General features: G+C 45.1%; 3 non-coding genes across 3 annotated transcripts; all 3 read right to left on the bottom strand.

Moving 5' to 3' along the window:
- Positions 1-2,232: 2,232 nt before the first annotated feature.
- LOC137288374 (5S ribosomal RNA) lies at positions 2,233-2,351 on the bottom strand. Its single transcript, XR_010957148.1, has one exon. It is a non-coding gene; the product is annotated as a 5S ribosomal RNA (ribosomal RNA).
- A 3,135-nt stretch (positions 2,352-5,486) lies between these two features.
- On the bottom strand, positions 5,487-5,605 carry LOC137288295 (5S ribosomal RNA). Its single transcript, XR_010957074.1, has one exon. It is a non-coding gene; the product is annotated as a 5S ribosomal RNA (ribosomal RNA).
- Positions 5,606-14,569: 8,964 nt separating this feature from the next.
- On the bottom strand, positions 14,570-14,688 carry LOC137288294 (5S ribosomal RNA). Its single transcript, XR_010957073.1, has one exon. It is a non-coding gene; the product is annotated as a 5S ribosomal RNA (ribosomal RNA).
- Between the last annotated feature and the right edge of the window lie 12,566 nt (positions 14,689-27,254).

Raw genomic sequence — 27,254 nt, 5'->3', positions numbered from 1 at the left:
GATTTTTGCATCCAGTCATGAAGTTAAAATAGAAACTTTCCTCGAATAAGAAGTGATTATTCGGATACAAATGCACGAGAAAGCACACACGCTCCCGAGCTAGCAGCTAGCAGCCACAACATGCAGGGTGTCTCCTCCGACGTCCGCGCCTCTGTAGTATCACCCGGGCTGGCTGTCGGGGAGAGGCATTCGCTCTCCGTGCTCCGTTTGTAGCTGACGTGACTTTCTGCACTCAAACCTACCACTATGGCTGATGTTGCTGCTGCCCCCGCTGCTGTCAAGACTCCCAAGAAGAAAGCTGCTGCCAAGCCGAAGAAGGTTGCCGCACATCCCACCTATGTGGATATGATCAAGAAAGCTATTTCATCCTTGAAGGAGAGGGGTGGTTCTTCCCGACAGGCTATACTGAAATACATCCTGGCCAACTACAAAGTTGGTGACAACCAGGTCGCCATCAATGCTCGCGTCAAGGTTGCTTTGAAAAATGGAGTCAAGAATGGTGCACTGAAGCAATCAAAGGGAACTGGAGCTGCTGGGTCCTTCCGTCTTGGCGAGGTGAAGAAAGCCGAAAAACCCAAGAAGGCTAAGCCTGCTGCCAAGCCAAAGAAGGCTGCCAAATCTCCCAAGAAAGTGAAGAAGCCAGTTGCTGCCAAGAAGCCAAAGACAGCCGCTAAGAAGGCCGCCAAGTCACCAAAGAAGGTGAAAGCTGCAGCCAAGCCCAAGAAGGCAAAGACCCCTAAGAAGGCAGCTGCCAAACCCAAGAAGGTCAAGACCCCCAAGAAGAAGGCCACCAAGCCAAAGAAGGCCTAAGGTCTCTTTGTCTCGCCTTCGCTCCACATTTCTGTGGTCCAAAGGCCCTTTTCAGGGCCATCCAAATACCCCAAAAGAAAACTTGAAAACACTGATAACAAAACAATGCCATTTATTTCAGCAGCATAGAAATAACAAAGAATGCGTGTCAGCGATAGCAGGTATAGTGTGAATGATGGCTTAGACTGATCATAATTACAAAATGAGCCTTAACCGTAAAGGTGAGGCAAAGAAACCGTTGCCCAAGGTAGGTGTCGGTAAAACCATATACATTGAGCAAAAGCATATACAGCATTGAGCAAAGAAGGATTTGATAAGTATGTTCCTACATTGATATGATAGTGGGCGTTCCAAACCCTACCCCATCTAATGGCCGGTGTGTCTTGTTTTGTTTCACTTAGATCCAGCCCCATCAAAATACATAACCCCACATACACATTACACTCAAGCCAGATACCCGACCCTAAAATAAACAAAGGAAAATAAACGCAAAGACTACAAAAGTTTAACATAAACAAAGCAAGATGTGAAGCAAAGAATGCAAATTGTATATGTATCATGTAAAGTGTTGATGATATCAGATATCGTCAATACAGATTTCCTTTTATGTGTGTACATGTAGCTCCACAAGCACGTTGACATCCACCGGGTGTTTTACCGACACACACCTCGCCTATGCAGGACTAGGGCGACAAGAGTTGTGCACCCTTGGTCGTGTGAGGCGTGTGCGTTTGACATTCGCCCCAATGCCTGCAACACTGCTGTTATGTGTCAAAGTAAAGGTACGGAAATACTGTCTAATACATGTAAAGTACGTCTGCGTGACCTAGCTAGAACTGCAAACATAAAATAGCTGACTGATTCACCACCCAGCCGCATCGTCATGCCATGTGTGTTTAGAAAGCAGGGAATCACTGTGGGCTTGCTGTCACAGATTTGAAAGTAATTTTCCTACAGCAAACCAGTGAATCCTATAGGAGGCGTTCAATGCGATTTACCTTTTCCTTATTATCTCATCTGCATAGGCAAAGAGTTGTGCGCTGAGACCTGATACAAACAACATTGTGATGTGACATAAGCAGCCTTTAATATACGAAAGTAAGATCGTAAATGACATGTTTGATTGTCAGAGTACAGTGACACTTTCATGTGGCGAATGAAACATACATGCCTTCAGAGTAGATGATGAGTAGTCGAGTGAACTGACGGGGGAAAATGGTGAGAAGTATAACTGAAAAGTCCTCGGTATGTAAGTGTGTAAGAACAAATCGTTCACAAGCATATTCAGGCATGCAGGAGTTTGCCCATTCAAAACGAAATAGAATGTATCATGACTTTCCGATGTCAATGATACACATGCACCTTGTGGTGGAAATACAAACAAATAAAAAAAAATATACATAAAAAAGGAGAAAATGAAAATGTCTACTGCACCCGGTGTTCCCAGGCGGTCACCCATCCAAGTACTATCCGGGCCCGACGTTGCTTAACTTCGGTGATCGGACGAGAACCGGTGTTTTCAACGTGGTATGGCCGTAGACATCCTTACAGGCAAACTTCGGCTACATATACACACGGGGTAGTGGGGAAGGGACATTGCGATCAAACAGCATCCTCGCATTTTCAGTGGGTTTACACAATCATGTGTTTTCATGTTGGAGTGTTATCTTTACAGTATCTGGCAAGTATTTGGTACTTGTGATACATATGAACGCTGTTTCTGTGCGCATCTGCTGCGAGAAAGGACACACTACTTCGCCCGCCCCCTCGCCCCAAACATCCAGTTTTCGCCCGCCCAATAGAGATCGTGCATGCAGCCTATGTTGTTTTTCGAATAAAATTAATATGAAAACGATGACGGCCCATACTGTCGTGATGTCAAGAAAGTCGGGTTAATCGTGGCAGGCAAAAATAGTTAATCTGTGACGATCGACTGCTGGTATCGTTCTGTACAGCGTCTTGTATAATAGATGTCCATCTTACTCTACATACTGGGGTTCGCGCCCCGTTTGTGTGCCGAGATTCGCGTCTTGGAACACCGTTTCATTGAAAGAAACATCCTAGCTACTTACTTATGAGGCAAAAAGCAAATTTCAACAGTAAATGTAGTGCCCCAGATCATGTGTTCAGTAACAGTGTCGAATGTTTTCTCTCGCAAAATGGCGAACTTGTCAGATAAACGTGCTTCATTGCCTTTGTTTGGGTGCTTGTTTTAGCGTCTGAGAGGCAGTAATGAGTTATGTTGGGGTTTACCTTCATAGTTAGATATCTTGAGAAACGACATACAACATTTGAAATGATTGAATTTGAGTCTAAAGCCTCGAAATGTACTTTTGAAACGAACGATGTCTACATTTTTGCCTCGATGGCTTCACTGAAAATAGCCCGTGTGGCTTCACCATTCACCTGTGAGTGTTGTTATTGTAACAGACATGTAGCCAAATGATTTTTGCATCCAGTCATGAAGTTAAAATAGAAACTTTCCTCGAATAAGAAGTGATTATTCGGATACAAATGCACGAGAAAGCACACACGCTCCCGAGCTAGCAGCTAGCAGCCACAACATGCAGGGTGTCTCCTCCGACGTCCGCGCCTCTGTAGTATCACCCGGGCTGGCTGTCGGGGAGAGGCATTCGCTCTCCGTGCTCCGTTTGTAGCTGACGTGACTTTCTGCACTCAAACCTACCACTATGGCTGATGTTGCTGCTGCCCCCGCTGCTGTCAAGACTCCCAAGAAGAAAGCTGCTGCCAAGCCGAAGAAGGTTGCCGCACATCCCACCTATGTGGATATGATCAAGAAAGCTATTTCATCCTTGAAGGAGAGGGGTGGTTCTTCCCGACAGGCTATACTGAAATACATCCTGGCCAACTACAAAGTTGGTGACAACCAGGTCGCCATCAATGCTCGCGTCAAGGTTGCTTTGAAAAATGGAGTCAAGAATGGTGCACTGAAGCAATCAAAGGGAACTGGAGCTGCTGGGTCCTTCCGTCTTGGCGAGGTGAAGAAAGCCGAAAAACCCAAGAAGGCTAAGCCTGCTGCCAAGCCAAAGAAGGCTGCCAAATCTCCCAAGAAAGTCAAGAAGCCAGTTGCTGCCAAGAAGCCAAAGACAGCCGCTAAGAAGGCCGCCAAGTCACCAAAGAAGGTGAAAGCTGCAGCCAAGCCCAAGAAGGCAAAGACCCCTAAGAAGGCAGCTGCCAAACCCAAGAAGGTCAAGACCCCCAAGAAGAAGGCCACCAAGCCAAAGAAGGCCTAAGGTCTCTTTGTCTCGCCTTCGCTCCACATTTCTGTGGTCCAAAGGCCCTTTTCAGGGCCATCCAAATACCCCAAAAGAAAACTTGAAAACACTGATAACAAAACAATGCCATTTATTTCAGCAGCATAGAAATAACAAAGAATGCGTGTCAGCGATAGCAGGTATAGTGTGAATGATGGCTTAGACTGATCATAATTACAAAATGAGTCTTAACCGTAAAGGTGAGGCAAAGAAACCGTTGCCCAAGGTAGGTGTCGGTAAAACCATATACATTGAGCAAAAGCATATACAGCATTGAGCAAAGAAGGATTTGATAAGTATGTTCCTACATTGATATGATAGTGGGCGTTCCAAACCCTACCCCATCTAATGGCCGGTGTGTCTTGTTTTGTTTCACTTAGATCCAGCCCCATCAAAATACATAACCCCACATACACATTACACTCAAGCCAGATACCCGACCCTAAAATAAACAAAGGAAAATAAACGCAAAGACTACAAAAGTTTAACATAAACAAAGCAAGATGTGAAGCAAAGAATGCAAATTGTATATGTATCATGTAAAGTGTTGATGATATCAGATATCGTCAATACAGATTTCCTTTTATGTGTGTACATGTAGCTCCACAAGCACGTTGACATCCACCGGGTGTTTTACCGACACACACCTCGCCTATGCAGGACTAGGGCGACAAGAGTTGTGCACCCTTGGTCGTGTGAGGCGTGTGCGTTTGACATTCGCCCCAATGCCTGCAACACTGCTGTTATGTGTCAAAGTAAAGGTACGGAAATACTGTCTAATACATGTAAAGTACGTCTGCGTGACCTAGCTAGAACTGCAAACATAAAATAGCTGACTGATTCACCACCCAGCCGCATCGTCATGCCATGTGTGTTTAGAAAGCAGGGAATCACTGTGGGCTTGCTGTCACAGATTTGAAAGTAATTTTCCTACAGCAAACCAGTGAATCCTATAGCAGGCGTTCAATGCGATTTACCTTTTCCTTATTATCTCATCTGCATAGGCAAAGAGTTGTGCGCTGAGACCTGATACAAACAACATTGTGATGTGACATAAGCAGCCTTTAATATACGAAAGTAAGATCGTAAATGACATGTTTGATTGTCGGAGTACAGTGACACTTTCATGTGGCGAATGAAACATACATGCCTTCAGAGTAGATGATGAGTAGTCGAGTGAACTGACGGGGGAAAATGGTGAGAAGTATAACTGAAAAGTCCTCGGTATGTAAGTGTGTAAGAACAAATCGTTCACAAGCATATTCAGGCATGCAGGAGTTTGCCCATTCAAAACGAAATAGAATGTATCATGACTTTCCGATGTCAATGATACACATGCACCTTGTGGTGGAAATACAAACAAATAAAAAAAAATATACATAAAAAAGGAGAAAATGAAAATGTCTACTGCACCCGGTGTTCCCAGGCGGTCACCCATCCAAGTACTCTCCGGGCCCGACGTTGCTTAACTTCGGTGATCGGACGAGAACCGGTGTTTTCAACGTGGTATGGCCGTAGACAACGCTCACAGGCAAACTTCGGCTACATATACACACGGGGTAGTGGGGAAGGGACATTGCGATCAAACAGCATCCTCGCATTTTCAGTGGGTTTACACAATCATGTGTTTTCATGTTGGAGTGTTATCTTTACAGTATCTGGCAAGTATTTGGTACTTGTGATACATATGAACGCTGTTTCTGTGCGCATCTGCTGCGAGAAAGGACACACTACTTCGCCCGCCCCCTCGCCCCAAACATCCAGTTTTCGCCCGCCCAATAGAGATCGTGCATGCAGCCTATGTTGTTTTTCGAATAAAATTAATATGAAAACGATGACGGCCCATACTGTCGTGATGTCAAGAAAGTCGGGTTATCTTATCTTATTTTAGGAGATTTTACAAGCGCTTCCAGCGGAGCTGATTTCGCACTTGGGGTTTTACTGAAGGGCCGAAAATATAAGAAAGGGTGATTTTTGAATTTATAGCCTAAAAGTTGAGAATTTTGAAATTTTGAAATTTGGAATAATATGGTAGGGAGAGAGGGCGAGGTAAGGAGGATTGGTACTTAATTTATTGGTAGTGTTTTTTTTTTTGGGGGGGGGGGGGGGGGATTTGTGGTATGTTTAATTTTTATATATGATTTTAGATACGGGCCAGGAGGCCTGAATCTTTTAGGTAGGTGCCTAAGGCTGTGAATATTTGGGTTTGGTTTAGAGGGTTTAGTATTTGATTTATTTCATTTGGATTGATTTTGTTATTGATGAGTGTTGTTTGTAGGATGCTACGTTGTTGGTTGTAGTGGGGGCATTGTGTGAGTATGTGGGTGATTGTTTCTGGGTGTTTGCAGTGTGGGCAGTTTGGGTTGGATTTAATTTTGATTTTGTTAAGGAGGGAATTTAGCTTAGTATGGCCTGATTGTAATTTAGTAATGGCCCTATCTATATTTTGGTTTTTATGGTATTTTTTGTATTTGGATAAGGGAATGGGTAAAATATTTTTGGTGTGTTTGGCGGTAGTAGAATTAGCATATTGTTTTTGCCATTGTAGTTTAAAGTGTCTTTTAATAAGGCTTTTAATTTCCTGTTTTGAGTGGAATATTGGAAGAGTTACGTTGTTTAATGTTAGTCCCTGTTTAGCTGCTGAGTCCGCCTTTTCGTTACCGAATATACCTACGTGGGCGGGGACCCAGAGTAGTTTGATTGTTTTACCTTTTTGGTTTAGGTTTTGGATAGTGTTAAGTATTTGGGAGATAATGTCACTGCGGTTTTTGGTAGCTTTGTTTTTTAGTGCCTGAAGGGCGCTGAGGGAATCAGATAATATTAATATTTTGTTTTGTTGGTTTACTATTGGTTGTTTAAGGGCTACCAGTATTGCCATTAGTTCGGCCGTAAAGACCGATTGATTATTGGGAAGGCGATGTGATTGTGATGCTTGGGTGGGTTGTGAGAGGTGGATGCCTATTCCTGTGGTGCATGCAGATGGATCCTTGGACCCGTCTGTGTATATGTGGCACCAGTCGGGCCAATTGTGGTGAATGTAGTGTAGTGCGGTTGTTTTTGTTTGGTTTGGATTTTGTTTGGTTGTGATGAGGTGGAGGTGGGTGTTGATGTGGGGTGTTGGGAGTTGTGGGATGTAGGGGATGTTTGTGGGTTTGTTGGGTAGAGTAGTGTTTTGTAGGTTTGTATTTTGTATGAGGTTGTTTATGCGGATTGAAATGGGGGCCGTTATAGGGTGTTTTTTTTATTAATGCTAGTTTTTTTGGGGGGTATTTTTGTTTGAGTATTTGTTGTATTAATGGGTCCTGCGTGGACGCGGCCCAGAAATTTAATGTTAGTTGGTCCCTTCTTAGGTTTAATGGGATTTCTCCCGTTAGCGCCAGAAGGGCTTCTAATGAGGTGCCTGTTTGGGTGCGGGTGGCTACTTTTAGGGCTTGTAGTTGAATTTGGTTAAGTTTTGCGTTTAGGGAAGGTTTGAGGGAGTTATAGATAGGGGAGCCGTAATCTAGTTTGGATCTGATTAGGGCTGTATATATTTGCATTAAAGTTTGTTTGTTTGCTCCCCAGCTGGTGCCGGAGATTGCTCGCATGACATTAAGGTCTTTGGAGCACCTATTTGTTAGATAATTTATGTGGGGTTCCCACGTTAGATGTTGGTCGAAGATTAGCCCTAGGAATTTTGTTTGTTTTTCGAAGTTTATTTTTTGTTTTTTGAGGTATAGGTTGGGGTAGATTGGTGCCATAGATTTATGTTTAAAGACTACGCCTGTAGTTTTATCTGCATTAAGTTTAAATCCCCATTTGTCGGCCCATTGGTCGACTTTATTTAGTGCTTTTTGGAGTAATTTGTATGCTGTTGTTAGGTTATTGCAGCGGACCCATAGTGAGCTGTCGTCTGCGAATTTTGATGTATTTACTTTTGGGGAGACGCCCTCGAATAGGTCGTCTACCATTATATTGAAGAGGGTGGGGCTTAGGATGCTGCCTTGTGGGGTGCCATTTTCGAGGTTAAAGTTATCCGAATGGAAGTTTTCCACCCCGACAGTTATTTGTCTATCTTTTAGGAAATCTTGGATGTAATTTATTATGTTGCCTGTGAGACCTTTATTAAGTAGTTTTGAGATTAGCCCGTTATGCCATACCATATCGAAGGCTTTTGAGAAATCTAAGAATATACCTATGGTGTAGTGTTTATTTAATTGTCCTGTTTTTATTTCCTGTTCTAACCGAGCTAGGTTATTTAGGGTTGACTTACCAGAAGTGAAGCCACTTTGGTCTTGTTTTAATGGATTTTGTTTTAGGTGGTGTTCCAAACGGTTTTTGACCATAGCTTCCATTATTTTGCATAAGTTGGAGGTTAGGGAGATGGGTCTATAGGAGTTTGGGTCGGTTGGTGGTTTATTTGGTTTTGGGACCGGTATAACTAAAGCCTGTTTCCAGTTATGAGGTAGTTTACCTGCCTGCCATATGAGGTTGTAGAGTTTAAGGAGAGTGTTTTTTAGATTAGTGGGTAGTCTATTAATGATTTGGTAGGATGTAAGATCCAGACCTGGGGCGGTGCCCTTTTTTTTGTTGTTTAGAACAAATTGGAGTTCCTCCATAGTGAAGGGTTGGTTAATGGGTTTATTGTCTATTGTTTGTTTAGGAATTAGGGGGATTTTATTTTTGTTTGTTTTAAAGGTGTCACTATTGTTTTTATTGCTACTGGCTTGGGAGAAGTGAGCGGCTAACATATTGGCTTTTTGTTTGGGGTGTTTTTTATTGTTAATTGGGGGTATTTTGCTACGACGCTTGCCCCCCCGGATTAGTTTAAGTTGATCCCATAATTGTTTAGAGTTTGTTTTGTTATTGAAGCCCTGACAGAAGTTTTCCCAGTGTTTTTGTTTAGTGTCCTTAATTAATGTATGGACCTGGTTTTTGATTTGCCTGGCTTGGGGTAGTAGGTTTTTGTTACGTTTGGCTTTGTTTAGGGCTGATTTACGTTTTTTGCGGGCTAATTTGATTTCCTCGGTCCACCACGGGACTGTGGGTTTGTTTATTTTGGGAATGGCGAAGGGAATAGAGTCCTTAGCTATTTTAATTATTGTGTTGGTTAGATTATCCGAGAAGATTTGGGGGTCTTTATTTTCAAGGCTTTCTGGATTGATTTGTTTACAGTTATTTGTGAATTTATCCCAGTCCGCCTTGTTAAAGAAGAATTTTGGGTTAGGGGGTTGATTTTCAGTATGTTGGGGGGATGGTATAAAGTTATTTATGTTTATGGATATGGGGAAATGGTCACTACCCCAGGAGTCATCGAATACTGACCACTCAGTATCACTTGCTATTTCCTGGGTGGTGATTGTTAAGTCTATTGCTGAGAAGGTGTTATGGTGTGCGTCAAACCTAGTTGGGATATTTGTATTATGAAGTACATAATCGTTATTTGTGATCCAGTTGGCGAGTAGTTCACCACTGGGATCGGTTTTATCGTTTATTCCCCAGTTGGGGTGGTGGGCGTTAAAATCGCCTAGGAATATTGTGGGGCCGGAGGTTAGATTTTGTAGGTAGTTTAGGTCCTCTATTTGAAGTTTTTGTGTTACTTTATGGTATATGTTAATTAGGTTTAGTTTTTTGTTTTCGTACGTTATAGTTATACCCTGAGCCTCTAGGTTAGGAGTATTTACTTCGAAGGTGTTATGGTTTAACTCATTTTGTATAAAGAAGGCTAAGCCACCTGAGCTGCGGCCTGGGCGGATTTTAGGCCTATCTTTCCTGATTGTTGTGTATCCTGGGAGGTTATAATTACTTTTGGGCCCGAAGTGGGTTTCCTGAATTAGGATGACTTGGGGGGTTATTTGTTTTAGCTTGGTAAGGGCTTTTAATTCGTTGCCGTGGGACGGGAGCCCACCCGCGTTCCATTGTATTATTTGCATGAATGTTAATATTAGGTTTATTGCAAGGATTATTTGATAGAGGTAGGCCCTACCCATGGTTTTATTGAATTTGGGCTTTAAGGTTATTTACTTGGGTGGTGAGTTGGTGGAGCACCAGGGTGGTTAGGTTAAGTTTTTTTGCTAATTTAAATATTTTGCGAGTTGATAAATTGGGGGTTGTAGCTACTGTAGTTATGAATATGACTAATTTGTTAGAGGTGGTGTGTTTGGCAAAGGGGGAGTAGTTAATTTTTGAGCTTAGTAGTTTGGTAGTTTTAAAGGTTGGCTTAGATTTGGTTGTTTTTGGTTGTTGGTTATTTGGTGGTTGGTTGGGGGGTTGTTGGGGGTAGGATAGGGAACGTTTAGCCGGGGGTTGGGAGCAGGAAGGCTTAGGCGTTGTGGAGGGGAGGGTGGAGGGGGGGTTGGGCTTGGGGATGGGATGGGTTTTGGGGTGGGTGGTGGTGAGAGGGTTGGGTTTTTGGCGGTGAGTTGGTTGAACCTTGGGAGGGGGGTTGGTACGACCAGCTTGGGGCGGGGTGGGTGGGGGGGAGGAGTAGATGGGACTGGAGGGGGGTGTGGAAGGGATGGGGGAAATGGGGGATGGGGGTGGCGAGGAGGGAGAGGGTGAGGGTGGGGGAGGGTTATTTTGCCTAGTTTTGGGGTTATAGTTAGGGTATATTTTAGGGTTTAAGACCTTTTTTTTATGTATTTTGAATGGACACTGGCTGCTTGCTGAAGTGTGCCCATGGGATTGACAGAAGATGCAGTAGGAGGTGCAGTTGGGACTGTCCTCGCCACTACACTGTCCGCTTCCACATGTGGTACAGCGTTTGGGAGCGGTGCATTCAGAGGTTGTGTGGTTGTATTTTAGGCAGTTAAGGCATTGTGTTAAACGTTTTGCGCATTGTTGTACTGACCTGGTGTATGCGCCGAAGTGAATGTGGGACGGTAAGTTTGGGGTGCCGAAAGTTAAAATAACTACCCTGGTATTTATTTTACTACCCTGCGAAGCGGTGCGCGTGATGCGTGATGCCGATAGGATTTTGGGTTGGTTAGAAATTTTGTTTGCTTCGGTAAGGTAGTATTGAAGATCGTCCTCCTTAGGGGAGAACAGTATAGTCCCACGGGATTGAGTTTCCCAGAGGGGGGTTTGGTATGAAATTTGGACACCGTGGATTTTTGGAAATTTGGTTCGGGCGAGTGTGGCGGCGGTTTGGTTTAGAAATTTAATTAGGTATCCTCGCCCGAATGGTTTAATGGTGGTGAGTTTTATGCCATGGCTGGCAAAGAAGGTACCTATCCTGTCCTTGGATAGTTCCTTGGACAGGAGGACCCCTTGCACCATGGCGAATAGTAGAAGTGTGACTGTTGGGTTTTGGTTTGAGTTGGATTGGGGGGGTGAGTTTGTTTGGGGGTTGTTAGGTGACTGAGACCTTTTACGTTTGGTTGGGGGGTTGAAGGTTGGGGGTATGGGGTTGCTAGTTTGTTGGGGCAATTGAGGGTAGTCCTCATTATTTTGGGTGGTTTTTGCTGCAGTTTGGGTGGGGTTTATTTTGGGTTGATTTACGGGGGGAGAGGTTAGGGTTTTAGCGTAGGGGGTTTTGGAGCCCATGGTGGGTTCCATGGTTTACTTTTAACCTAGTAGGTTTTATGGAGGAAAAGATACTTAGCAGTTGTGCTGGCTGGTGGAGGCTTGGTAGGCTGGCGTGGTTGGCTGTGGTCTCTGGCTCGGGAGCTGGAGAGAGGTGTTGTCAGGCTGGAGTACAGACTGCAACTGGCGAAGTCGGGTTAATCGTGGCAGGCAAAAATAGTTAATCTGTGACGATCGACTGCTGGTATCGTTCTGTACAGCGTCTTGTATAATAGATGTCCATCTTACTCTACATACTGGGGTTCGCGCCCCGTTTGTGTGCCGAGATTCGCGTCTTGGAACACCGTTTCATTGAAAGAAACATCCTAGCTACTTACTTATGAGGCAAAAAGCAAATTTCAACAGTAAATGTAGTGCCCCAGATCATGTGTTCAGTAACAGTGTCGAATGTTTTCTCTCGCAAAATGGCGAACTTGTCAGATAAACGTGCTTCATTGCCTTTGTTTGGGTGCTTGTTTTAGCGTCTGAGAGGCAGTAATGAGTTATGTTGGGGTTTACCTTCATAGTTAGATATCTTGAGAAACGACATACAACATTTGAAATGATTGAATTTGAGTCTAAAGCCTCGAAATGTACTTTTGAAACGAACGATGTCTACATTTTTGCCTCGATGGCTTCACTGAAAATAGCCCGTGTGGCTTCACCATTCACCTGTGAGTGTTGTTATTGTAACAGACATGTAGCCAAATGATTTTTGCATCCAGTCATGAAGTTAAAATAGAAACTTTCCTCGATTAAGAAGTGATTATTCGGATACAAATGCACGAGAAAGCACACACGCTCCCGAGCTAGCAGCTAGCAGCCACAACATGCAGGGTGTCTCCTCCGACGTCCGCGCCTCTGTAGTATCACCCGGGCTGGCTGTCGGGGAGAGGCATTCGCTCTCCGTGCTCCGTTTGTAGCTGACGTGACTTTCTGCACTCAAACCTACCACTATGGCTGATGTTGCTGCTGCCCCCGCTGCTGTCAAGACTCCCAAGAAGAAAGCTGCTGCCAAGCCGAAGAAGGTTGCCGCACATCCCACCTATGTGGATATGATCAAGAAAGCTATTTCATCCTTGAAGGAGAGGGGTGGTTCTTCCCGACAGGCTATACTGAAATACATCCTGGCCAACTACAAAGTTGGTGACAACCAGGTCGCCATCAATGCTCGCGTCAAGGTTGCTTTGAAAAATGGAGTCAAGAATGGTGCACTGAAGCAATCAAAGGGAACTGGAGCTGCTGGGTCCTTCCGTCTTGGCGAGGTGAAGAAAGCCGAAAAACCCAAGAAGGCTAAGCCTGCTGCCAAGCCAAAGAAGGCTGCCAAATCTCCCAAGAAAGTCAAGAAGCCAGTTGCTGCCAAGAAGCCAAAGACAGCCGCTAAGAAGGCCGCCAAGTCACCAAAGAAGGTGAAAGCTGCAGCCAAGCCCAAGAAGGCAAAGACCCCTAAGAAGGCAGCTGCCAAACCCAAGAAGGTCAAGACCCCCAAGAAGAAGGCCACCAAGCCAAAGAAGGCCTAAGGTCTCTTTGTCTCGCCTTCGCTCCACATTTCTGTGGTCCAAAGGCCCTTTTCAGGGCCATCCAAATACCCCAAAAGAAAACTTGAAAACACTGATAACAAAACAATGCCATTTATTTCAGCAGCATAGAAATAACAAAGAATGCGTGTCAGCGATAGCAGGTATAGTGTGAATGATGGCTTAGACTGATCATAATTACAAAATGAGCCTTAACCGTAAAGGTGAGGCAAAGAAACCGTTGCCCAAGGTAGGTGTCGGTAAAACCATATACATTGAGCAAAAGCATATACAGCATTGAGCAAAGAAGGATTTGATAAGTATGTTCCTACATTGATATGATAGTGGGCGTTCCAAACCCTACCCCATCTAATGGCCGGTGTGTCTTGTTTTGTTTCACTTAGATCCAGCCCCATCAAAATACATAACCCCACATACACATTACACTCAAGCCAGATACCCGACCCTAAAATAAACAAAGGAAAATAAACGCAAAGACTACAAAAGTTTAACATAAACAAAGCAAGATGTGAAGCAAAGAATGCAAATTGTATATGTATCATGTAAAGTGTTGATGATATCAGATATCGTCAATACAGATTTCCTTTTATGTGTGTACATGTAGCTCCACAAGCACGTTGACATCCACCGGGTGTTTTACCGACACACACCTCGCCTATGCAGGACTAGGGCGACAAGAGTTGTGCACCCTTGGTCGTGTGAGGCGTGTGCGTTTGACATTCGCCCCAATGCCTGCAACACTGCTGTTATGTGTCAAAGTAAAGGTACGGAAATACTGTCTAATACATGTAAAGTACGTCTGCGTGACCTAGCTAGAACTGCAAACATAAAATAGCTGACTGATTCACCACCCAGCCGCATCGTCATGCCATGTGTGTTTAGAAAGCAGGGAATCACTGTGGGCTTGCTGTCACAGATTTGAAAGTAATTTTCCTACAGCAAACCAGTGAATCCTATAGCAGGCGTTCAATGCGATTTACCTTTTCCTTATTATCTCATCTGCATAGGCAAAGAGTTGTGCGCTGAGACCTGATACAAACAACATTGTGATGTGACATAAGCAGCCTTTAATATACGAAAGTAAGATCGTAAATGACATGTTTGATTGTCGGAGTACAGTGACACTTTCATGTGGCGAATGAAACATACATGCCTTCAGAGTAGATGATGAGTAGTCGAGTGAACTGACGGGGGAAAATGGTGAGAAGTATAACTGAAAAGTCCTCGGTATGTAAGTGTGTAAGAACAAATCGTTCACAAGCATATTCAGGCATGCAGGAGTTTGCCCATTCAAAACGAAATAGAATGTATCATGACTTTCCGATGTCAATGATACACATGCACCTTGTGGTGGAAATACAAACAAATAAAAAAAAATATACATAAAAAAGGAGAAAATGAAAATGTCTACTGCACCCGGTGTTCCCAGGCGGTCACCCATCCAAGTACTCTCCGGGCCCGACGTTGCTTAACTTCGGTGATCGGACGAGAACCGGTGTTTTCAACGTGGTATGGCCGTAGACAACGCTCACAGGCAAACTTCGGCTACATATACACACGGGGTAGTGGGGAAGGGACATTGCGATCAAACAGCATCCTCGCATTTTCAGTGGGTTTACACAATCATGTGTTTTCATGTTGGAGTGTTATCTTTACAGTATCTGGCAAGTATTTGGTACTTGTGATACATATGAACGCTGTTTCTGTGCGCATCTGCTGTGAGAAAGGACACACTACTTCGCCCGCCCCCTCGCCCCAAACATCCAGTTTTCGCCCGCCCAATAGAGATCGTTCATGCAGCCTATGTTGTTTTTCGAATAAAATTAGTAGTATAGGGAATGACAGTTCTGGCTCACTTTCAAGAAATGTCTCTACAAAGCCTTATTTACTAAATAAGGCTTTGGTTGGGTCATTAGCTCTTGCTACTATTACCCCTACTACAAAAAAGTTGGCGGTAATTACTGTGCCTTGGTAGGAGGTAACACTGTGCCGTACGGTACGATCAATAATTCTTCTCTTACAAACCCCCTACCCGGCCCACCCCTCAAGTAGTATAAGTTAGGTTCGTCGGCTTTCATATCCACTTTATCTATGTTGTAAGTTTTGACTGACCATATAGGGTCGGTGGCTCGCTTACGGCTATCGCCCTCGTGTTCCCCTATGTTATGTTTATATCAATGAAACAGTTTAATGTGAACCGCCTACGATCTCTTTGGTGTTCATAATAAAGGCTTGCTGGGCTTTTTGTATTCCCTGTGCTATGTACTTTTTTTTCTCGTCCTCGCTGATAGCAGACTTACGAGACTTGGATCGAATATCTTGTTTCATTCCGTTATATTTTTTGAGTTCAGAGAGGATTGAACTAAACTCCTCTTCTGAGATCTTACTATCAGAGAGTGCCGTGGAAATTCGCTCACTCACTGTGTTCAGCTTTGCTTCGGCCAGAACCCTGATCTCGTCGTGTTTCAATGCCTTACGATTAAGTCTGCGTGATACTAACTTAAGCGCCAACCCTACCAACCCTGTCACCCCAGCCGTTATTTCAATACCTAGCACTATAGGTGCAGCCACGATGGTAGCTAACAATCCAACACCTGCCGCCCCTAGTCCCATGCTGGTTGCCATAAGGGTAGTGTCAGCCCCGTCCACGATATTGAAAGCTCTATTGTACTTTTTACATAGTGCTTTCCGTGTGTCACGGTCTTGTTCTAGTTGACGTTTCACATCACATAACTGCCTCAAGCGGAACCCATCTACGGTTTCCAGCGTCTTCGCTACTTCCTCTACAACTGGGTACAGACCCATCCTATAATATATATTTTGAAAGATATTTTAATTGGGTTTCAGTTAAAAATCTATCAATGAATTTGAAGTCTACAAGTTCTAGACTACTAGTCAGGGCAATAGGTGAGAGGCTAAAAGAATTTCCTGTTGTAATAGAAACCCCACGGAGGCTTATTAAGTGGTTTATAGGACCCGTGGTATCCCGTTGTATAACAATACGACAATATTGGTATATGTCAGACCAGCGTATTGACACCCCGGGTAAAATTTGGTGTACTATTGGGGGGTCTCCATCGAATAAAGCCGTAAAGAAGACTTCTATGATGAGGGTGAAAGGGGAGGATATTCTATCAAGATTACTGCTAAATGTTAATTTATTGTTTGGATAAGCACTTAACCCCTTTTTGCCGTAACCAGTAGATGGTATGTGTACTAATGCCCTCTCCGGAATGAAATCCCCGGCCCAGATACCGTTGTTCTTAATCTTAGAGATACGCCCCGTATCTGCGTCTATTGTGATATAAGGTGAGGTGGGTGTTAAGTTGATCAGCCATTTGGGCTCTTTTAAATCTGGTAACGGCACCCGTCTGTACACGTTGTCTTTGAAGTGCAGGATGTAAAATTCATCTTCCTCACCAGGCTGATCGAATCCCTCCGTATCTCCCAGGTCGTTAAGTGTAGTGTTGGGATGATGACTGGTCATTATTATACTATTACGATATAATTTCCAACTGGTTTTCTGATAATAATTCAGGGGTTAACTTCATACCCATGAAGTGTATGTTGTCAGGCAGGAAGATATTGATTAGTGATATCTTATTTTCCACGATCACGTTGACCCCCTGCAGACTGGTCTTGGAGTCGACACCCACCCGCACGTAAACGTTGCAAACTTGAAACTGGTGTTGTTTCACCCACCCGAGTTTGATCCCCTTCACGATCTCGACATCATTCACCGATGGTTCCCCTAGGTAGACTTTGATGATCAGTGTTGAGTTTGCCGGCAGACTCTCTAGTATCTTGACCACGCCTTCGAATTCAGACACCAACTGCAATTTCACGTTTTGTATGGTTGGTTTACTCGATAGCATGTGGGCTGCTATAGTGTTGACTGGGCTGACGACTATACTACGTCTCTGAGTTGGTACGTAAGCCACGAGCAGAATTCCATTGTTCACGACTTTGTTTAGGTGGTTGTCTTTGTTATCAGTAAACACGTAGGGAGAGACGAGTCTAATATTGATAAACCAGTCGTTCTCGGGTAACAACACCCACTTGTTATCTTCGGTGAAGACGAGCATATATGGTTTGTTTTTGACGACGGTAGTGCTCTCAATATCGTCTAAGTCGAACAGTTTACCACCGAACGATGGGTATATTACCCAATTATTATCACCGGTGTTGACAAGGGTGTACTTAGTGTTGACTGTTGCTCTTGTGGTATCTATCATATCACTTAGGGTTCCACCGCAGGGGATTTCAACGCGTTTGTAAATGTTGTTTTTCAGTTGCAAGGCATACGATTTACCATCTACTCCGGGAGCGTCGAAACCGCGTGTGTCTCCGAGGTCGGAGATCCCGATATTGACGCATTTTTTCACTCCGGGCCCTTGTGCGCTGGTCATGTTACGTGAAGCGTTAAGCTGAGGTATCCTATATTTACAGGATTATGATTTATATCTAACACCGATATTGTCAGCTCAGGTATGTTGCCCTGGGTTAATCTCTTATACTGCCGTGGTGAAAACGACTCGGTTCTACCGTCGTTGAATTTCTCAGTTTTCACCGGCACTGCTCTCAGTATAGTGGAAGGGTGACCTCCTTGAATGTTGTACGTTGTGCTCACCTGATCGAGATGAATGTACAGCTCTCGGTACGGTACTAGGTCGGGTAACTTCGTGCCTGTGACGGTTGTTGTTGGTTTTATCTCGTCAGGAGATATACCGAGTATCCTCGCTAATGGTCGGCCGAGCCTCAAGGAGGTTCTTCCGTTGTTGATTAACACCACTGTGCCGTTTGAGTCGTTCATCTTGAGTTCGGCTCCCAGGGGTTTGAAGACCTCGTCGTTTAGAGAGCACACGCTGTAGTAACCGTCAGTTATCTGACTGCGAGTTCCACTTACGAACAGCTTATTGTTGCTGATATTAATGTTAGTCCATTGCGGTAGGTAGGTGATATCGCAGAGTGCGACTTCGAGTTGACCTGACGTGTTATCGATCGCGTGCGTCAGCTGAACGGCCTCACCGCTCGTTATTCCTGGAAGTGTTATGTACATATTACATATATATTTATTTATATAATAGTTTTAAAATGTATTCCCCTGGTGTGTTTTACCCTAAACTGGACGTAGATTTCTCCACCATGAAGATCGTGGTTGCTCCTGGGTTGTATTTCAATGCCAAGTTTATAGATATGCCTGATAAGTATAAGCTTTCGGTGACTAACATTGAGGCAGTCCACGCTTGGTTCAACAACCCTATGCAGTTCTGGCAGAACCAATTCAACTTTGCCGTGTGGTGCGCTACAACGGGGTGTGGTGTGACATTGACCGACACTCGGCGTGGACCGCTGAGTCAGTCTGTGTTCAAGTTCCACGTGTACTACCAGGTCAGACGTATCCTTAAAGAGATCAGCGCCCCCCTCCCACAGGACAAAGCGTGGGACGCAACAAACAACCCGTACGATAGACGGGTCTACGAACGTATTTGCAACGAATTCGAAATAGACCCGAAGACGGATTGGCGTTTGCCGGGGCTGAACCACGGGTTGGGTATTCCTTACGCTCATGGGCTCTCGCCAAAGGCATTTGACAAACATATACTAATAAAATTTATGCAACGAAAAATGTTTAGTACGGAACGTTTTTCCCATGCATTAGCTGATCTTGTTCCTAAACCTAACAAATCTGGACCAAAACCAGTGAAAGATGCCAGTGATGATTTACTGACACTAGGTATACTTAGGCAGGACTTTGCTTTGTCGAGTAATGAATGGAGGGATGATCGTATGGACTTTAAAAAAGGTGGTGTTGGTTTCACAATCCAGAAAGTGGAGCAGTCAACCGCAGACGGGTGGAAAATGTTCATGCTGGACACGTCGAAAGGATTCACTCGTGCCGGGATAGTCAGGTTGAACGACTCGATTCGAACGTACGTGTGGGCGCTGTTGGGTGCGCAGGCGCAAACGCGTTCCAACATTATCGGTAAGGGAACTGCTTTCGACACTCAGAAACAGTTCGTTGCCAACGTTGATGATACTATCAATTCTCCAGTTGATCTACCGCGGGCCATCGGCCGCTACCAAAAAGCGTTAGCAAACGCCAGATCGAAAGTCAATTACGTGTTCGGCGTGGGGTTGTACATGGCTCCGAGTGATATGCAACTGAGAATAAAAAAAGAGGTGGGTTATAACAACAAAATAATCGTAGCCACGGCGGACCAAAAATTGGGTATCAACCCCGATATTAACACCCCCCCTAGCCCACACACCCAACCACGTGAAACGGGTATAGTGGCGCCACCCCCGGAGCCTAAAGTTCATGTGTCCCCCCCACACCCTCATGTGCATGTGGGGGTACCCCCCTATCAGCAGCATATTGATAGTAAAACGGCCCTGGTGGTTGGTGGGGTAGCTTTGGGACTTATTTGGTTAAAGATTTCTTAGCCGCTACGTACACCAGACCCGCCACGGCGACGATGGCTGCCCACAGGTTTTGACTGAGCCACGTGGCAGTTTTAGACAGAGCGCTCAACAACCACGAGACGATGCTACCCAGGATGCCGGGAAGGGCTTCGGCGGCTTTACCAGCCAGTTTAGCTAGGCCTTCCCCGAGTTTTTTAATCCAGTCTTTAACACCACCGCCACTTGGAGTTCCCCCTCCGCCGGCAGGTCCCACAGGGGTTCCCCCTGTCAGTGACACCACCAGGGTTGATATGATGAAACCCAATGCAGTTAGAATGCTGGCGATGGTGATCCCTTGCTCCCGGAACAATATCCGAATCCTGTTGGCTAAAGTTGTATCCTCGTTCAGTATTCTATCGATTGTTTCCCGAATACGACTGATCTGGGATCGAAGCTGTTCACGATTCGAGGAAGCGGATTCCAATCGTGTACGTCTCTCGTCTTCTAAATCGCGTAGTCGTTCATTGATACGACGCTTAATATCATCGTTTTCAGTTTCGTTGAGTTTGGTTTTTTCCTTAGCGATGTGCTCGTCGATTTCGTTCAGTTTCCCCATGTTGTTCACGAGTTCTCCACGCACGCGTTTCACGGCTTCATCCAAGCCGCGCAGTTCCCTTACCGGAAAGTCAAACCCCGGTAACGGTTTGTCCCAGTAGGTGCTCAACAGTTTTTCTATGCTGTCTGAGGCTTCTGTAGCACGCTGTGGTGTCATTTCATCTCTAGTGGTGAGGTGGGATCTGGTAGCTTGCAGATCTTCAACAACGGCCTTAGGTATTGCACCAACGTAATCATGCATGTTTAGATGTTCACGGATAAATTCGACACCATGGCGTCTGGCTAGAGTTGACAAGGCCAGTGGTTTTTTATTGCGCTTGTTAACGAGGTCAACCCCTGGGTCAGACTTAAGGCGTAGAACACCCTTTGTATCAATAAAAAAATTATCAAGGTATCGACCCTGTGGTTCAACGTAGTTTTTATCTCTTCTTAAACTTTCGTAATAATCATCTACCGTTGTTGCCAAAAGTTCTTGGTTCAATGATGAACTAGTAAATGAGGTCTCCTGCTCATCATCGAATGCCTGGGCACTAGCGCCCGGCATCTCCGTCATATCTATGTCTTCATCCATTAGTATTTAAATATATTTTATTTATATATAACAATGTACGGCAGAAAATTAGATCCTTTCAGAAAATTGAGAGAGCCATTAGGAGCCAGAGCCGTGCGCCAGTCGGTGACTATCACCAACAATCCCAGCAAGATAGACCAGAATCAAACTCTGCTGGTTAGATTTCCAAACCTTGGTGAGAATGACCTCATTGTACCAGGCACTGTTCGACTGGCGTTCAATATCCACTTTATCTATGTTGTAAGTTTTGACTGACCATATAGGGTCGGTGGCTCGCTTACGGCTATCGCCCTCGTGTTCCCCTATGTTATGTTTATATCAATGAAACAGTTTAATGTGAACCGCCTACGATCTCTTTGGTGTTCATAATAAAGGCTTGCTGGGCTTTTTGTATTCCCTGTGCTATGTACTTTTTTTTCTCGTCCTCGCTGATAGCAGACTTACGAGACTTGGATCGAATATCTTGTTTCATTCCGTTATATTTTTTGAGTTCAGAGAGGATTGAACTAAACTCCTCTTCTGAGATCTTACTATCAGAGAGTGCCGTGGAAATTCGCTCACTCACTGTGTTCAGCTTTGCTTCGGCCAGAACCCTGATCTCGTCGTGTTTCAATGCCTTACGATTAAGTCTGCGTGATACTAACTTAAGCGCCAACCCTACCAACCCTGTCACCCCAGCCGTTATTTCAATACCTAGCACTATAGGTGCAGCCACGATGGTAGCTAACAATCCAACACCTGCCGCCCCTAGTCCCATGCTGGTTGCCATAAGGGTAGTGTCAGCCCCGTCCACGATATTGAAAGCTCTATTGTACTTTTTACATAGTGCTTTCCGTGTGTCACGGTCTTGTTCTAGTTGACGTTTCACATCACATAACTGCCTCAAGCGGAACCCATCTACGGTTTCCAGCGTCTTCGCTACTTCCTCTACAACTGGGTACAGACCCATCCTATAATATATATTTTGAAAGATATTTTAATTGGGTTTCAGTTAAAAATCTATCAATGAATTTGAAGTCTACAAGTTCTAGACTACTAGTCAGGGCAATAGGTGAGAGGCTAAAAGAATTTCCTGTTGTAATAGAAACCCCACGGAGGCTTATTAAGTGGTTTATAGGACCCGTGGTATCCCGTTGTATAACAATACGACAATATTGGTATATGTCAGACCAGCGTATTGACACCCCGGGTAAAATTTGGTGTACTATTGGGGGGTCTCCATCGAATAAAGCCGTAAAGAAGACTTCTATGATGAGGGTGAAAGGGGAGGATATTCTATCAAGATTACTGCTAAATGTTAATTTATTGTTTGGATAAGCACTTAACCCCTTTTTGCCGTAACCAGTAGATGGTATGTGTACTAATGCCCTCTCCGGAATGAAATCCCCGGCCCAGATACCGTTGTTCTTAATCTTAGAGATACGCCCCGTATCTGCGTCTATTGTGATATAAGGTGAGGTGGGTGTTAAGTTGATCAGCCATTTGGGCTCTTTTAAATCTGGTAACGGCACCCGTCTGTACACGTTGTCTTTGAAGTGCAGGATGTAAAATTCATCTTCCTCACCAGGCTGATCGAATCCCTCCGTATCTCCCAGGTCGTTAAGTGTAGTGTTGGGATGATGACTGGTCATTATTATACTATTACGATATAATTTCCAACTGGTTTTCTGATAATAATTCAGGGGTTAACTTCATACCCATGAAGTGTATGTTGTCAGGCAGGAAGATATTGATTAGTGATATCTTATTTTCCACGATCACGTTGACCCCCTGCAGACTGGTCTTGGAGTCGACACCCACCCGCACGTAAACGTTGCAAACTTGAAACTGGTGTTGTTTCACCCACCCGAGTTTGATCCCCTTCACGATCTCGACATCATTCACCGATGGTTCCCCTAGGTAGACTTTGATGATCAGTGTTGAGTTTGCCGGCAGACTCTCTAGTATCTTGACCACGCCTTCGAATTCAGACACCAACTGCAATTTCACGTTTTGTATGGTTGGTTTACTCGATAGCATGTGGGCTGCTATAGTGTTGACTGGGCTGACGACTATACTACGTCTCTGAGTTGGTACGTAAGCCACGAGCAGAATTCCATTGTTCACGACTTTGTTTAGGTGGTTGTCTTTGTTATCAGTAAACACGTAGGGAGAGACGAGTCTAATATTGATAAACCAGTCGTTCTCGGGTAACAACACCCACTTGTTATCTTCGGTGAAGACGAGCATATATGGTTTGTTTTTGACGACGGTAGTGCTCTCAATATCGTCTAAGTCGAACAGTTTACCACCGAACGATGGGTATATTACCCAATTATTATCACCGGTGTTGACAAGGGTGTACTTAGTGTTGACTGTTGCTCTTGTGGTATCTATCATATCACTTAGGGTTCCACCGCAGGGGATTTCAACGCGTTTGTAAATGTTGTTTTTCAGTTGCAAGGCATACGATTTACCATCTACTCCGGGAGCGTCGAAACCGCGTGTGTCTCCGAGGTCGGAGATCCCGATATTGACGCATTTTTTCACTCCGGGCCCTTGTGCGCTGGTCATGTTACGTGAAGCGTTAAGCTGAGGTATCCTATATTTACAGGATTATGATTTATATCTAACACCGATATTGTCAGCTCAGGTATGTTGCCCTGGGTTAATCTCTTATACTGCCGTGGTGAAAACGACTCGGTTCTACCGTCGTTGAATTTCTCAGTTTTCACCGGCACTGCTCTCAGTATAGTGGAAGGGTGACCTCCTTGAATGTTGTACGTTGTGCTCACCTGATCGAGATGAATGTACAGCTCTCGGTACGGTACTAGGTCGGGTAACTTCGTGCCTGTGACGGTTGTTGTTGGTTTTATCTCGTCAGGAGATATACCGAGTATCCTCGCTAATGGTCGGCCGAGCCTCAAGGAGGTTCTTCCGTTGTTGATTAACACCACTGTGCCGTTTGAGTCGTTCATCTTGAGTTCGGCTCCCAGGGGTTTGAAGACCTCGTCGTTTAGAGAGCACACGCTGTAGTAACCGTCAGTTATCTGACTGCGAGTTCCACTTACGAACAGCTTATTGTTGCTGATATTAATGTTAGTCCATTGCGGTAGGTAGGTGATATCGCAGAGTGCGACTTCGAGTTGACCTGACGTGTTATCGATCGCGTGCGTCAGCTGAACGGCCTCACCGCTCGTTATTCCTGGAAGTGTTATGTACATATTACATATATATTTATTTATATAATAGTTTTAAAATGTATTCCCCTGGTGTGTTTTACCCTAAACTGGACGTAGATTTCTCCACCATGAAGATCGTGGTTGCTCCTGGGTTGTATTTCAATGCCAAGTTTATAGATATGCCTGATAAGTATAAGCTTTCGGTGACTAACATTGAGGCAGTCCACGCTTGGTTCAACAACCCTATGCAGTTCTGGCAGAACCAATTCAACTTTGCCGTGTGGTGCGCTACAACGGGGTGTGGTGTGACATTGACCGACACTCGGCGTGGACCGCTGAGTCAGTCTGTGTTCAAGTTCCACGTGTACTACCAGGTCAGACGTATCCTTAAAGAGATCAGCGCCCCCCTCCCACAGGACAAAGCGTGGGACGCAACAAACAACCCGTACGATAGACGGGTCTACGAACGTATTTGCAACGAATTCGAAATAGACCCGAAGACGGATTGGCGTTTGCCGGGGCTGAACCACGGGTTGGGTATTCCTTACGCTCATGGGCTCTCGCCAAAGGCATTTGACAAACATATACTAATAAAATTTATGCAACGAAAAATGTTTAGTACGGAACGTTTTTCCCATGCATTAGCTGATCTTGTTCCTAAACCTAACAAATCTGGACCAAAACCAGTGAAAGATGCCAGTGATGATTTACTGACACTAGGTATACTTAGGCAGGACTTTGCTTTGTCGAGTAATGAATGGAGGGATGATCGTATGGACTTTAAAAAAGGTGGTGTTGGTTTCACAATCCAGAAAGTGGAGCAGTCAACCGCAGACGGGTGGAAAATGTTCATGCTGGACACGTCGAAAGGATTCACTCGTGCCGGGATAGTCAGGTTGAACGACTCGATTCGAACGTACGTGTGGGCGCTGTTGGGTGCGCAGGCGCAAACGCGTTCCAACATTATCGGTAAGGGAACTGCTTTCGACACTCAGAAACAGTTCGTTGCCAACGTTGATGATACTATCAATTCTCCAGTTGATCTACCGCGGGCCATCGGCCGCTACCAAAAAGCGTTAGCAAACGCCAGATCGAAAGTCAATTACGTGTTCGGCGTGGGGTTGTACATGGCTCCGAGTGATATGCAACTGAGAATAAAAAAAGAGGTGGGTTATAACAACAAAATAATCGTAGCCACGGCGGACCAAAAATTGGGTATCAACCCCGATATTAACACCCCCCCTAGCCCACACACCCAACCACGTGAAACGGGTATAGTGGCGCCACCCCCGGAGCCTAAAGTTCATGTGTCCCCCCCACACCCTCATGTGCATGTGGGGGTACCCCCCTATCAGCAGCATATTGATAGTAAAACGGCCCTGGTGGTTGGTGGGGTAGCTTTGGGACTTATTTGGTTAAAGATTTCTTAGCCGCTACGTACACCAGACCCGCCACGGCGACGATGGCTGCCCACAGGTTTTGACTGAGCCACGTGGCAGTTTTAGACAGAGCGCTCAACAACCACGAGACGATGCTACCCAGGATGCCGGGAAGGGCTTCGGCGGCTTTACCAGCCAGTTTAGCTAGGCCTTCCCCGAGTTTTTTAATCCAGTCTTTAACACCACCGCCACTTGGAGTTCCCCCTCCGCCGGCAGGTCCCACAGGGGTTCCCCCTGTCAGTGACACCACCAGGGTTGATATGATGAAACCCAATGCAGTTAGAATGCTGGCGATGGTGATCCCTTGCTCCCGGAACAATATCCGAATCCTGTTGGCTAAAGTTGTATCCTCGTTCAGTATTCTATCGATTGTTTCCCGAATACGACTGATCTGGGATCGAAGCTGTTCACGATTCGAGGAAGCGGATTCCAATCGTGTACGTCTCTCGTCTTCTAAATCGCGTAGTCGTTCATTGATACGACGCTTAATATCATCGTTTTCAGTTTCGTTGAGTTTGGTTTTTTCCTTAGCGATGTGCTCGTCGATTTCGTTCAGTTTCCCCATGTTGTTCACGAGTTCTCCACGCACGCGTTTCACGGCTTCATCCAAGCCGCGCAGTTCCCTTACCGGAAAGTCAAACCCCGGTAACGGTTTGTCCCAGTAGGTGCTCAACAGTTTTTCTATGCTGTCTGAGGCTTCTGTAGCACGCTGTGGTGTCATTTCATCTCTAGTGGTGAGGTGGGATCTGGTAGCTTGCAGATCTTCAACAACGGCCTTAGGTATTGCACCAACGTAATCATGCATGTTTAGATGTTCACGGATAAATTCGACACCATGGCGTCTGGCTAGAGTTGACAAGGCCAGTGGTTTTTTATTGCGCTTGTTAACGAGGTCAACCCCTGGGTCAGACTTAAGGCGTAGAACACCCTTTGTATCAATAAAAAAATTATCAAGGTATCGACCCTGTGGTTCAACGTAGTTTTTATCTCTTCTTAAACTTTCGTAATAATCATCTACCGTTGTTGCCAAAAGTTCTTGGTTCAATGATGAACTAGTAAATGAGGTCTCCTGCTCATCATCGAATGCCTGGGCACTAGCGCCCGGCATCTCCGTCATATCTATGTCTTCATCCATTAGTATTTAAATATATTTTATTTATATATAACAATGTACGGCAGAAAATTAGATCCTTTCAGAAAATTGAGAGAGCCATTAGGAGCCAGAGCCGTGCGCCAGTCGGTGACTATCACCAACAATCCCAGCAAGATAGACCAGAATCAAACTCTGCTGGTTAGATTTCCAAACCTTGGTGAGAATGACCTCATTGTACCAGGCACTGTTCGACTGGCGTTCAATATCACGTTGACCTCCGACAACGACAAACGCGAGCTAGTGCGGAACGTGGGTCGAGCTATCATCAAGAAAACGACCGTCAAGATCAGCGGTAAGGAGGTGCTGAGCATCGACGACAGCGACGTGTTTCACTGCTACAAGGATCTCTGGAAAAGCGAGAGAGAACGAGTCAATGATGTGTACCAGGGTATCAGCAAATCAACCCGGGCGCGCATAGGATACGTCTTCACGACAGACCAGCAAGACAAGCTATCGGACGGTGAAAAGGCCATCGCTCTAGCATACGGAAATCGATTCTGCGTGCCGCTCGACTTCGAGTTGCTCACGGGACACGCGCCGTTTTACCAGGCCGCGCTGGGTGATAGGCTCGAATACGAGCTCACGTTTAACGACTATAGCAAAGTAGTGCGTACGCCGAACGGTGATGAGGCCAGTTATGCCATAGACAACATCTCTCTGGAGTTCGACATGGTCACTAGCCCGGAGCTGGCCAGGCAGGTTCGAAGCCAGTACTCTGGGAAGATGGCTATCCTGTACGATCGCG

This window comes from Haliotis asinina, chromosome 6, assembly GCF_037392515.1.
Source record: "Haliotis asinina isolate JCU_RB_2024 chromosome 6, JCU_Hal_asi_v2, whole genome shotgun sequence".
Taxonomy (NCBI): domain Eukaryota; kingdom Metazoa; phylum Mollusca; class Gastropoda; order Lepetellida; family Haliotidae; genus Haliotis; species Haliotis asinina.
Note: the sequence above shows the minus strand (reverse complement) of the source record. Positions and strands in the feature narration are given on the sequence as shown.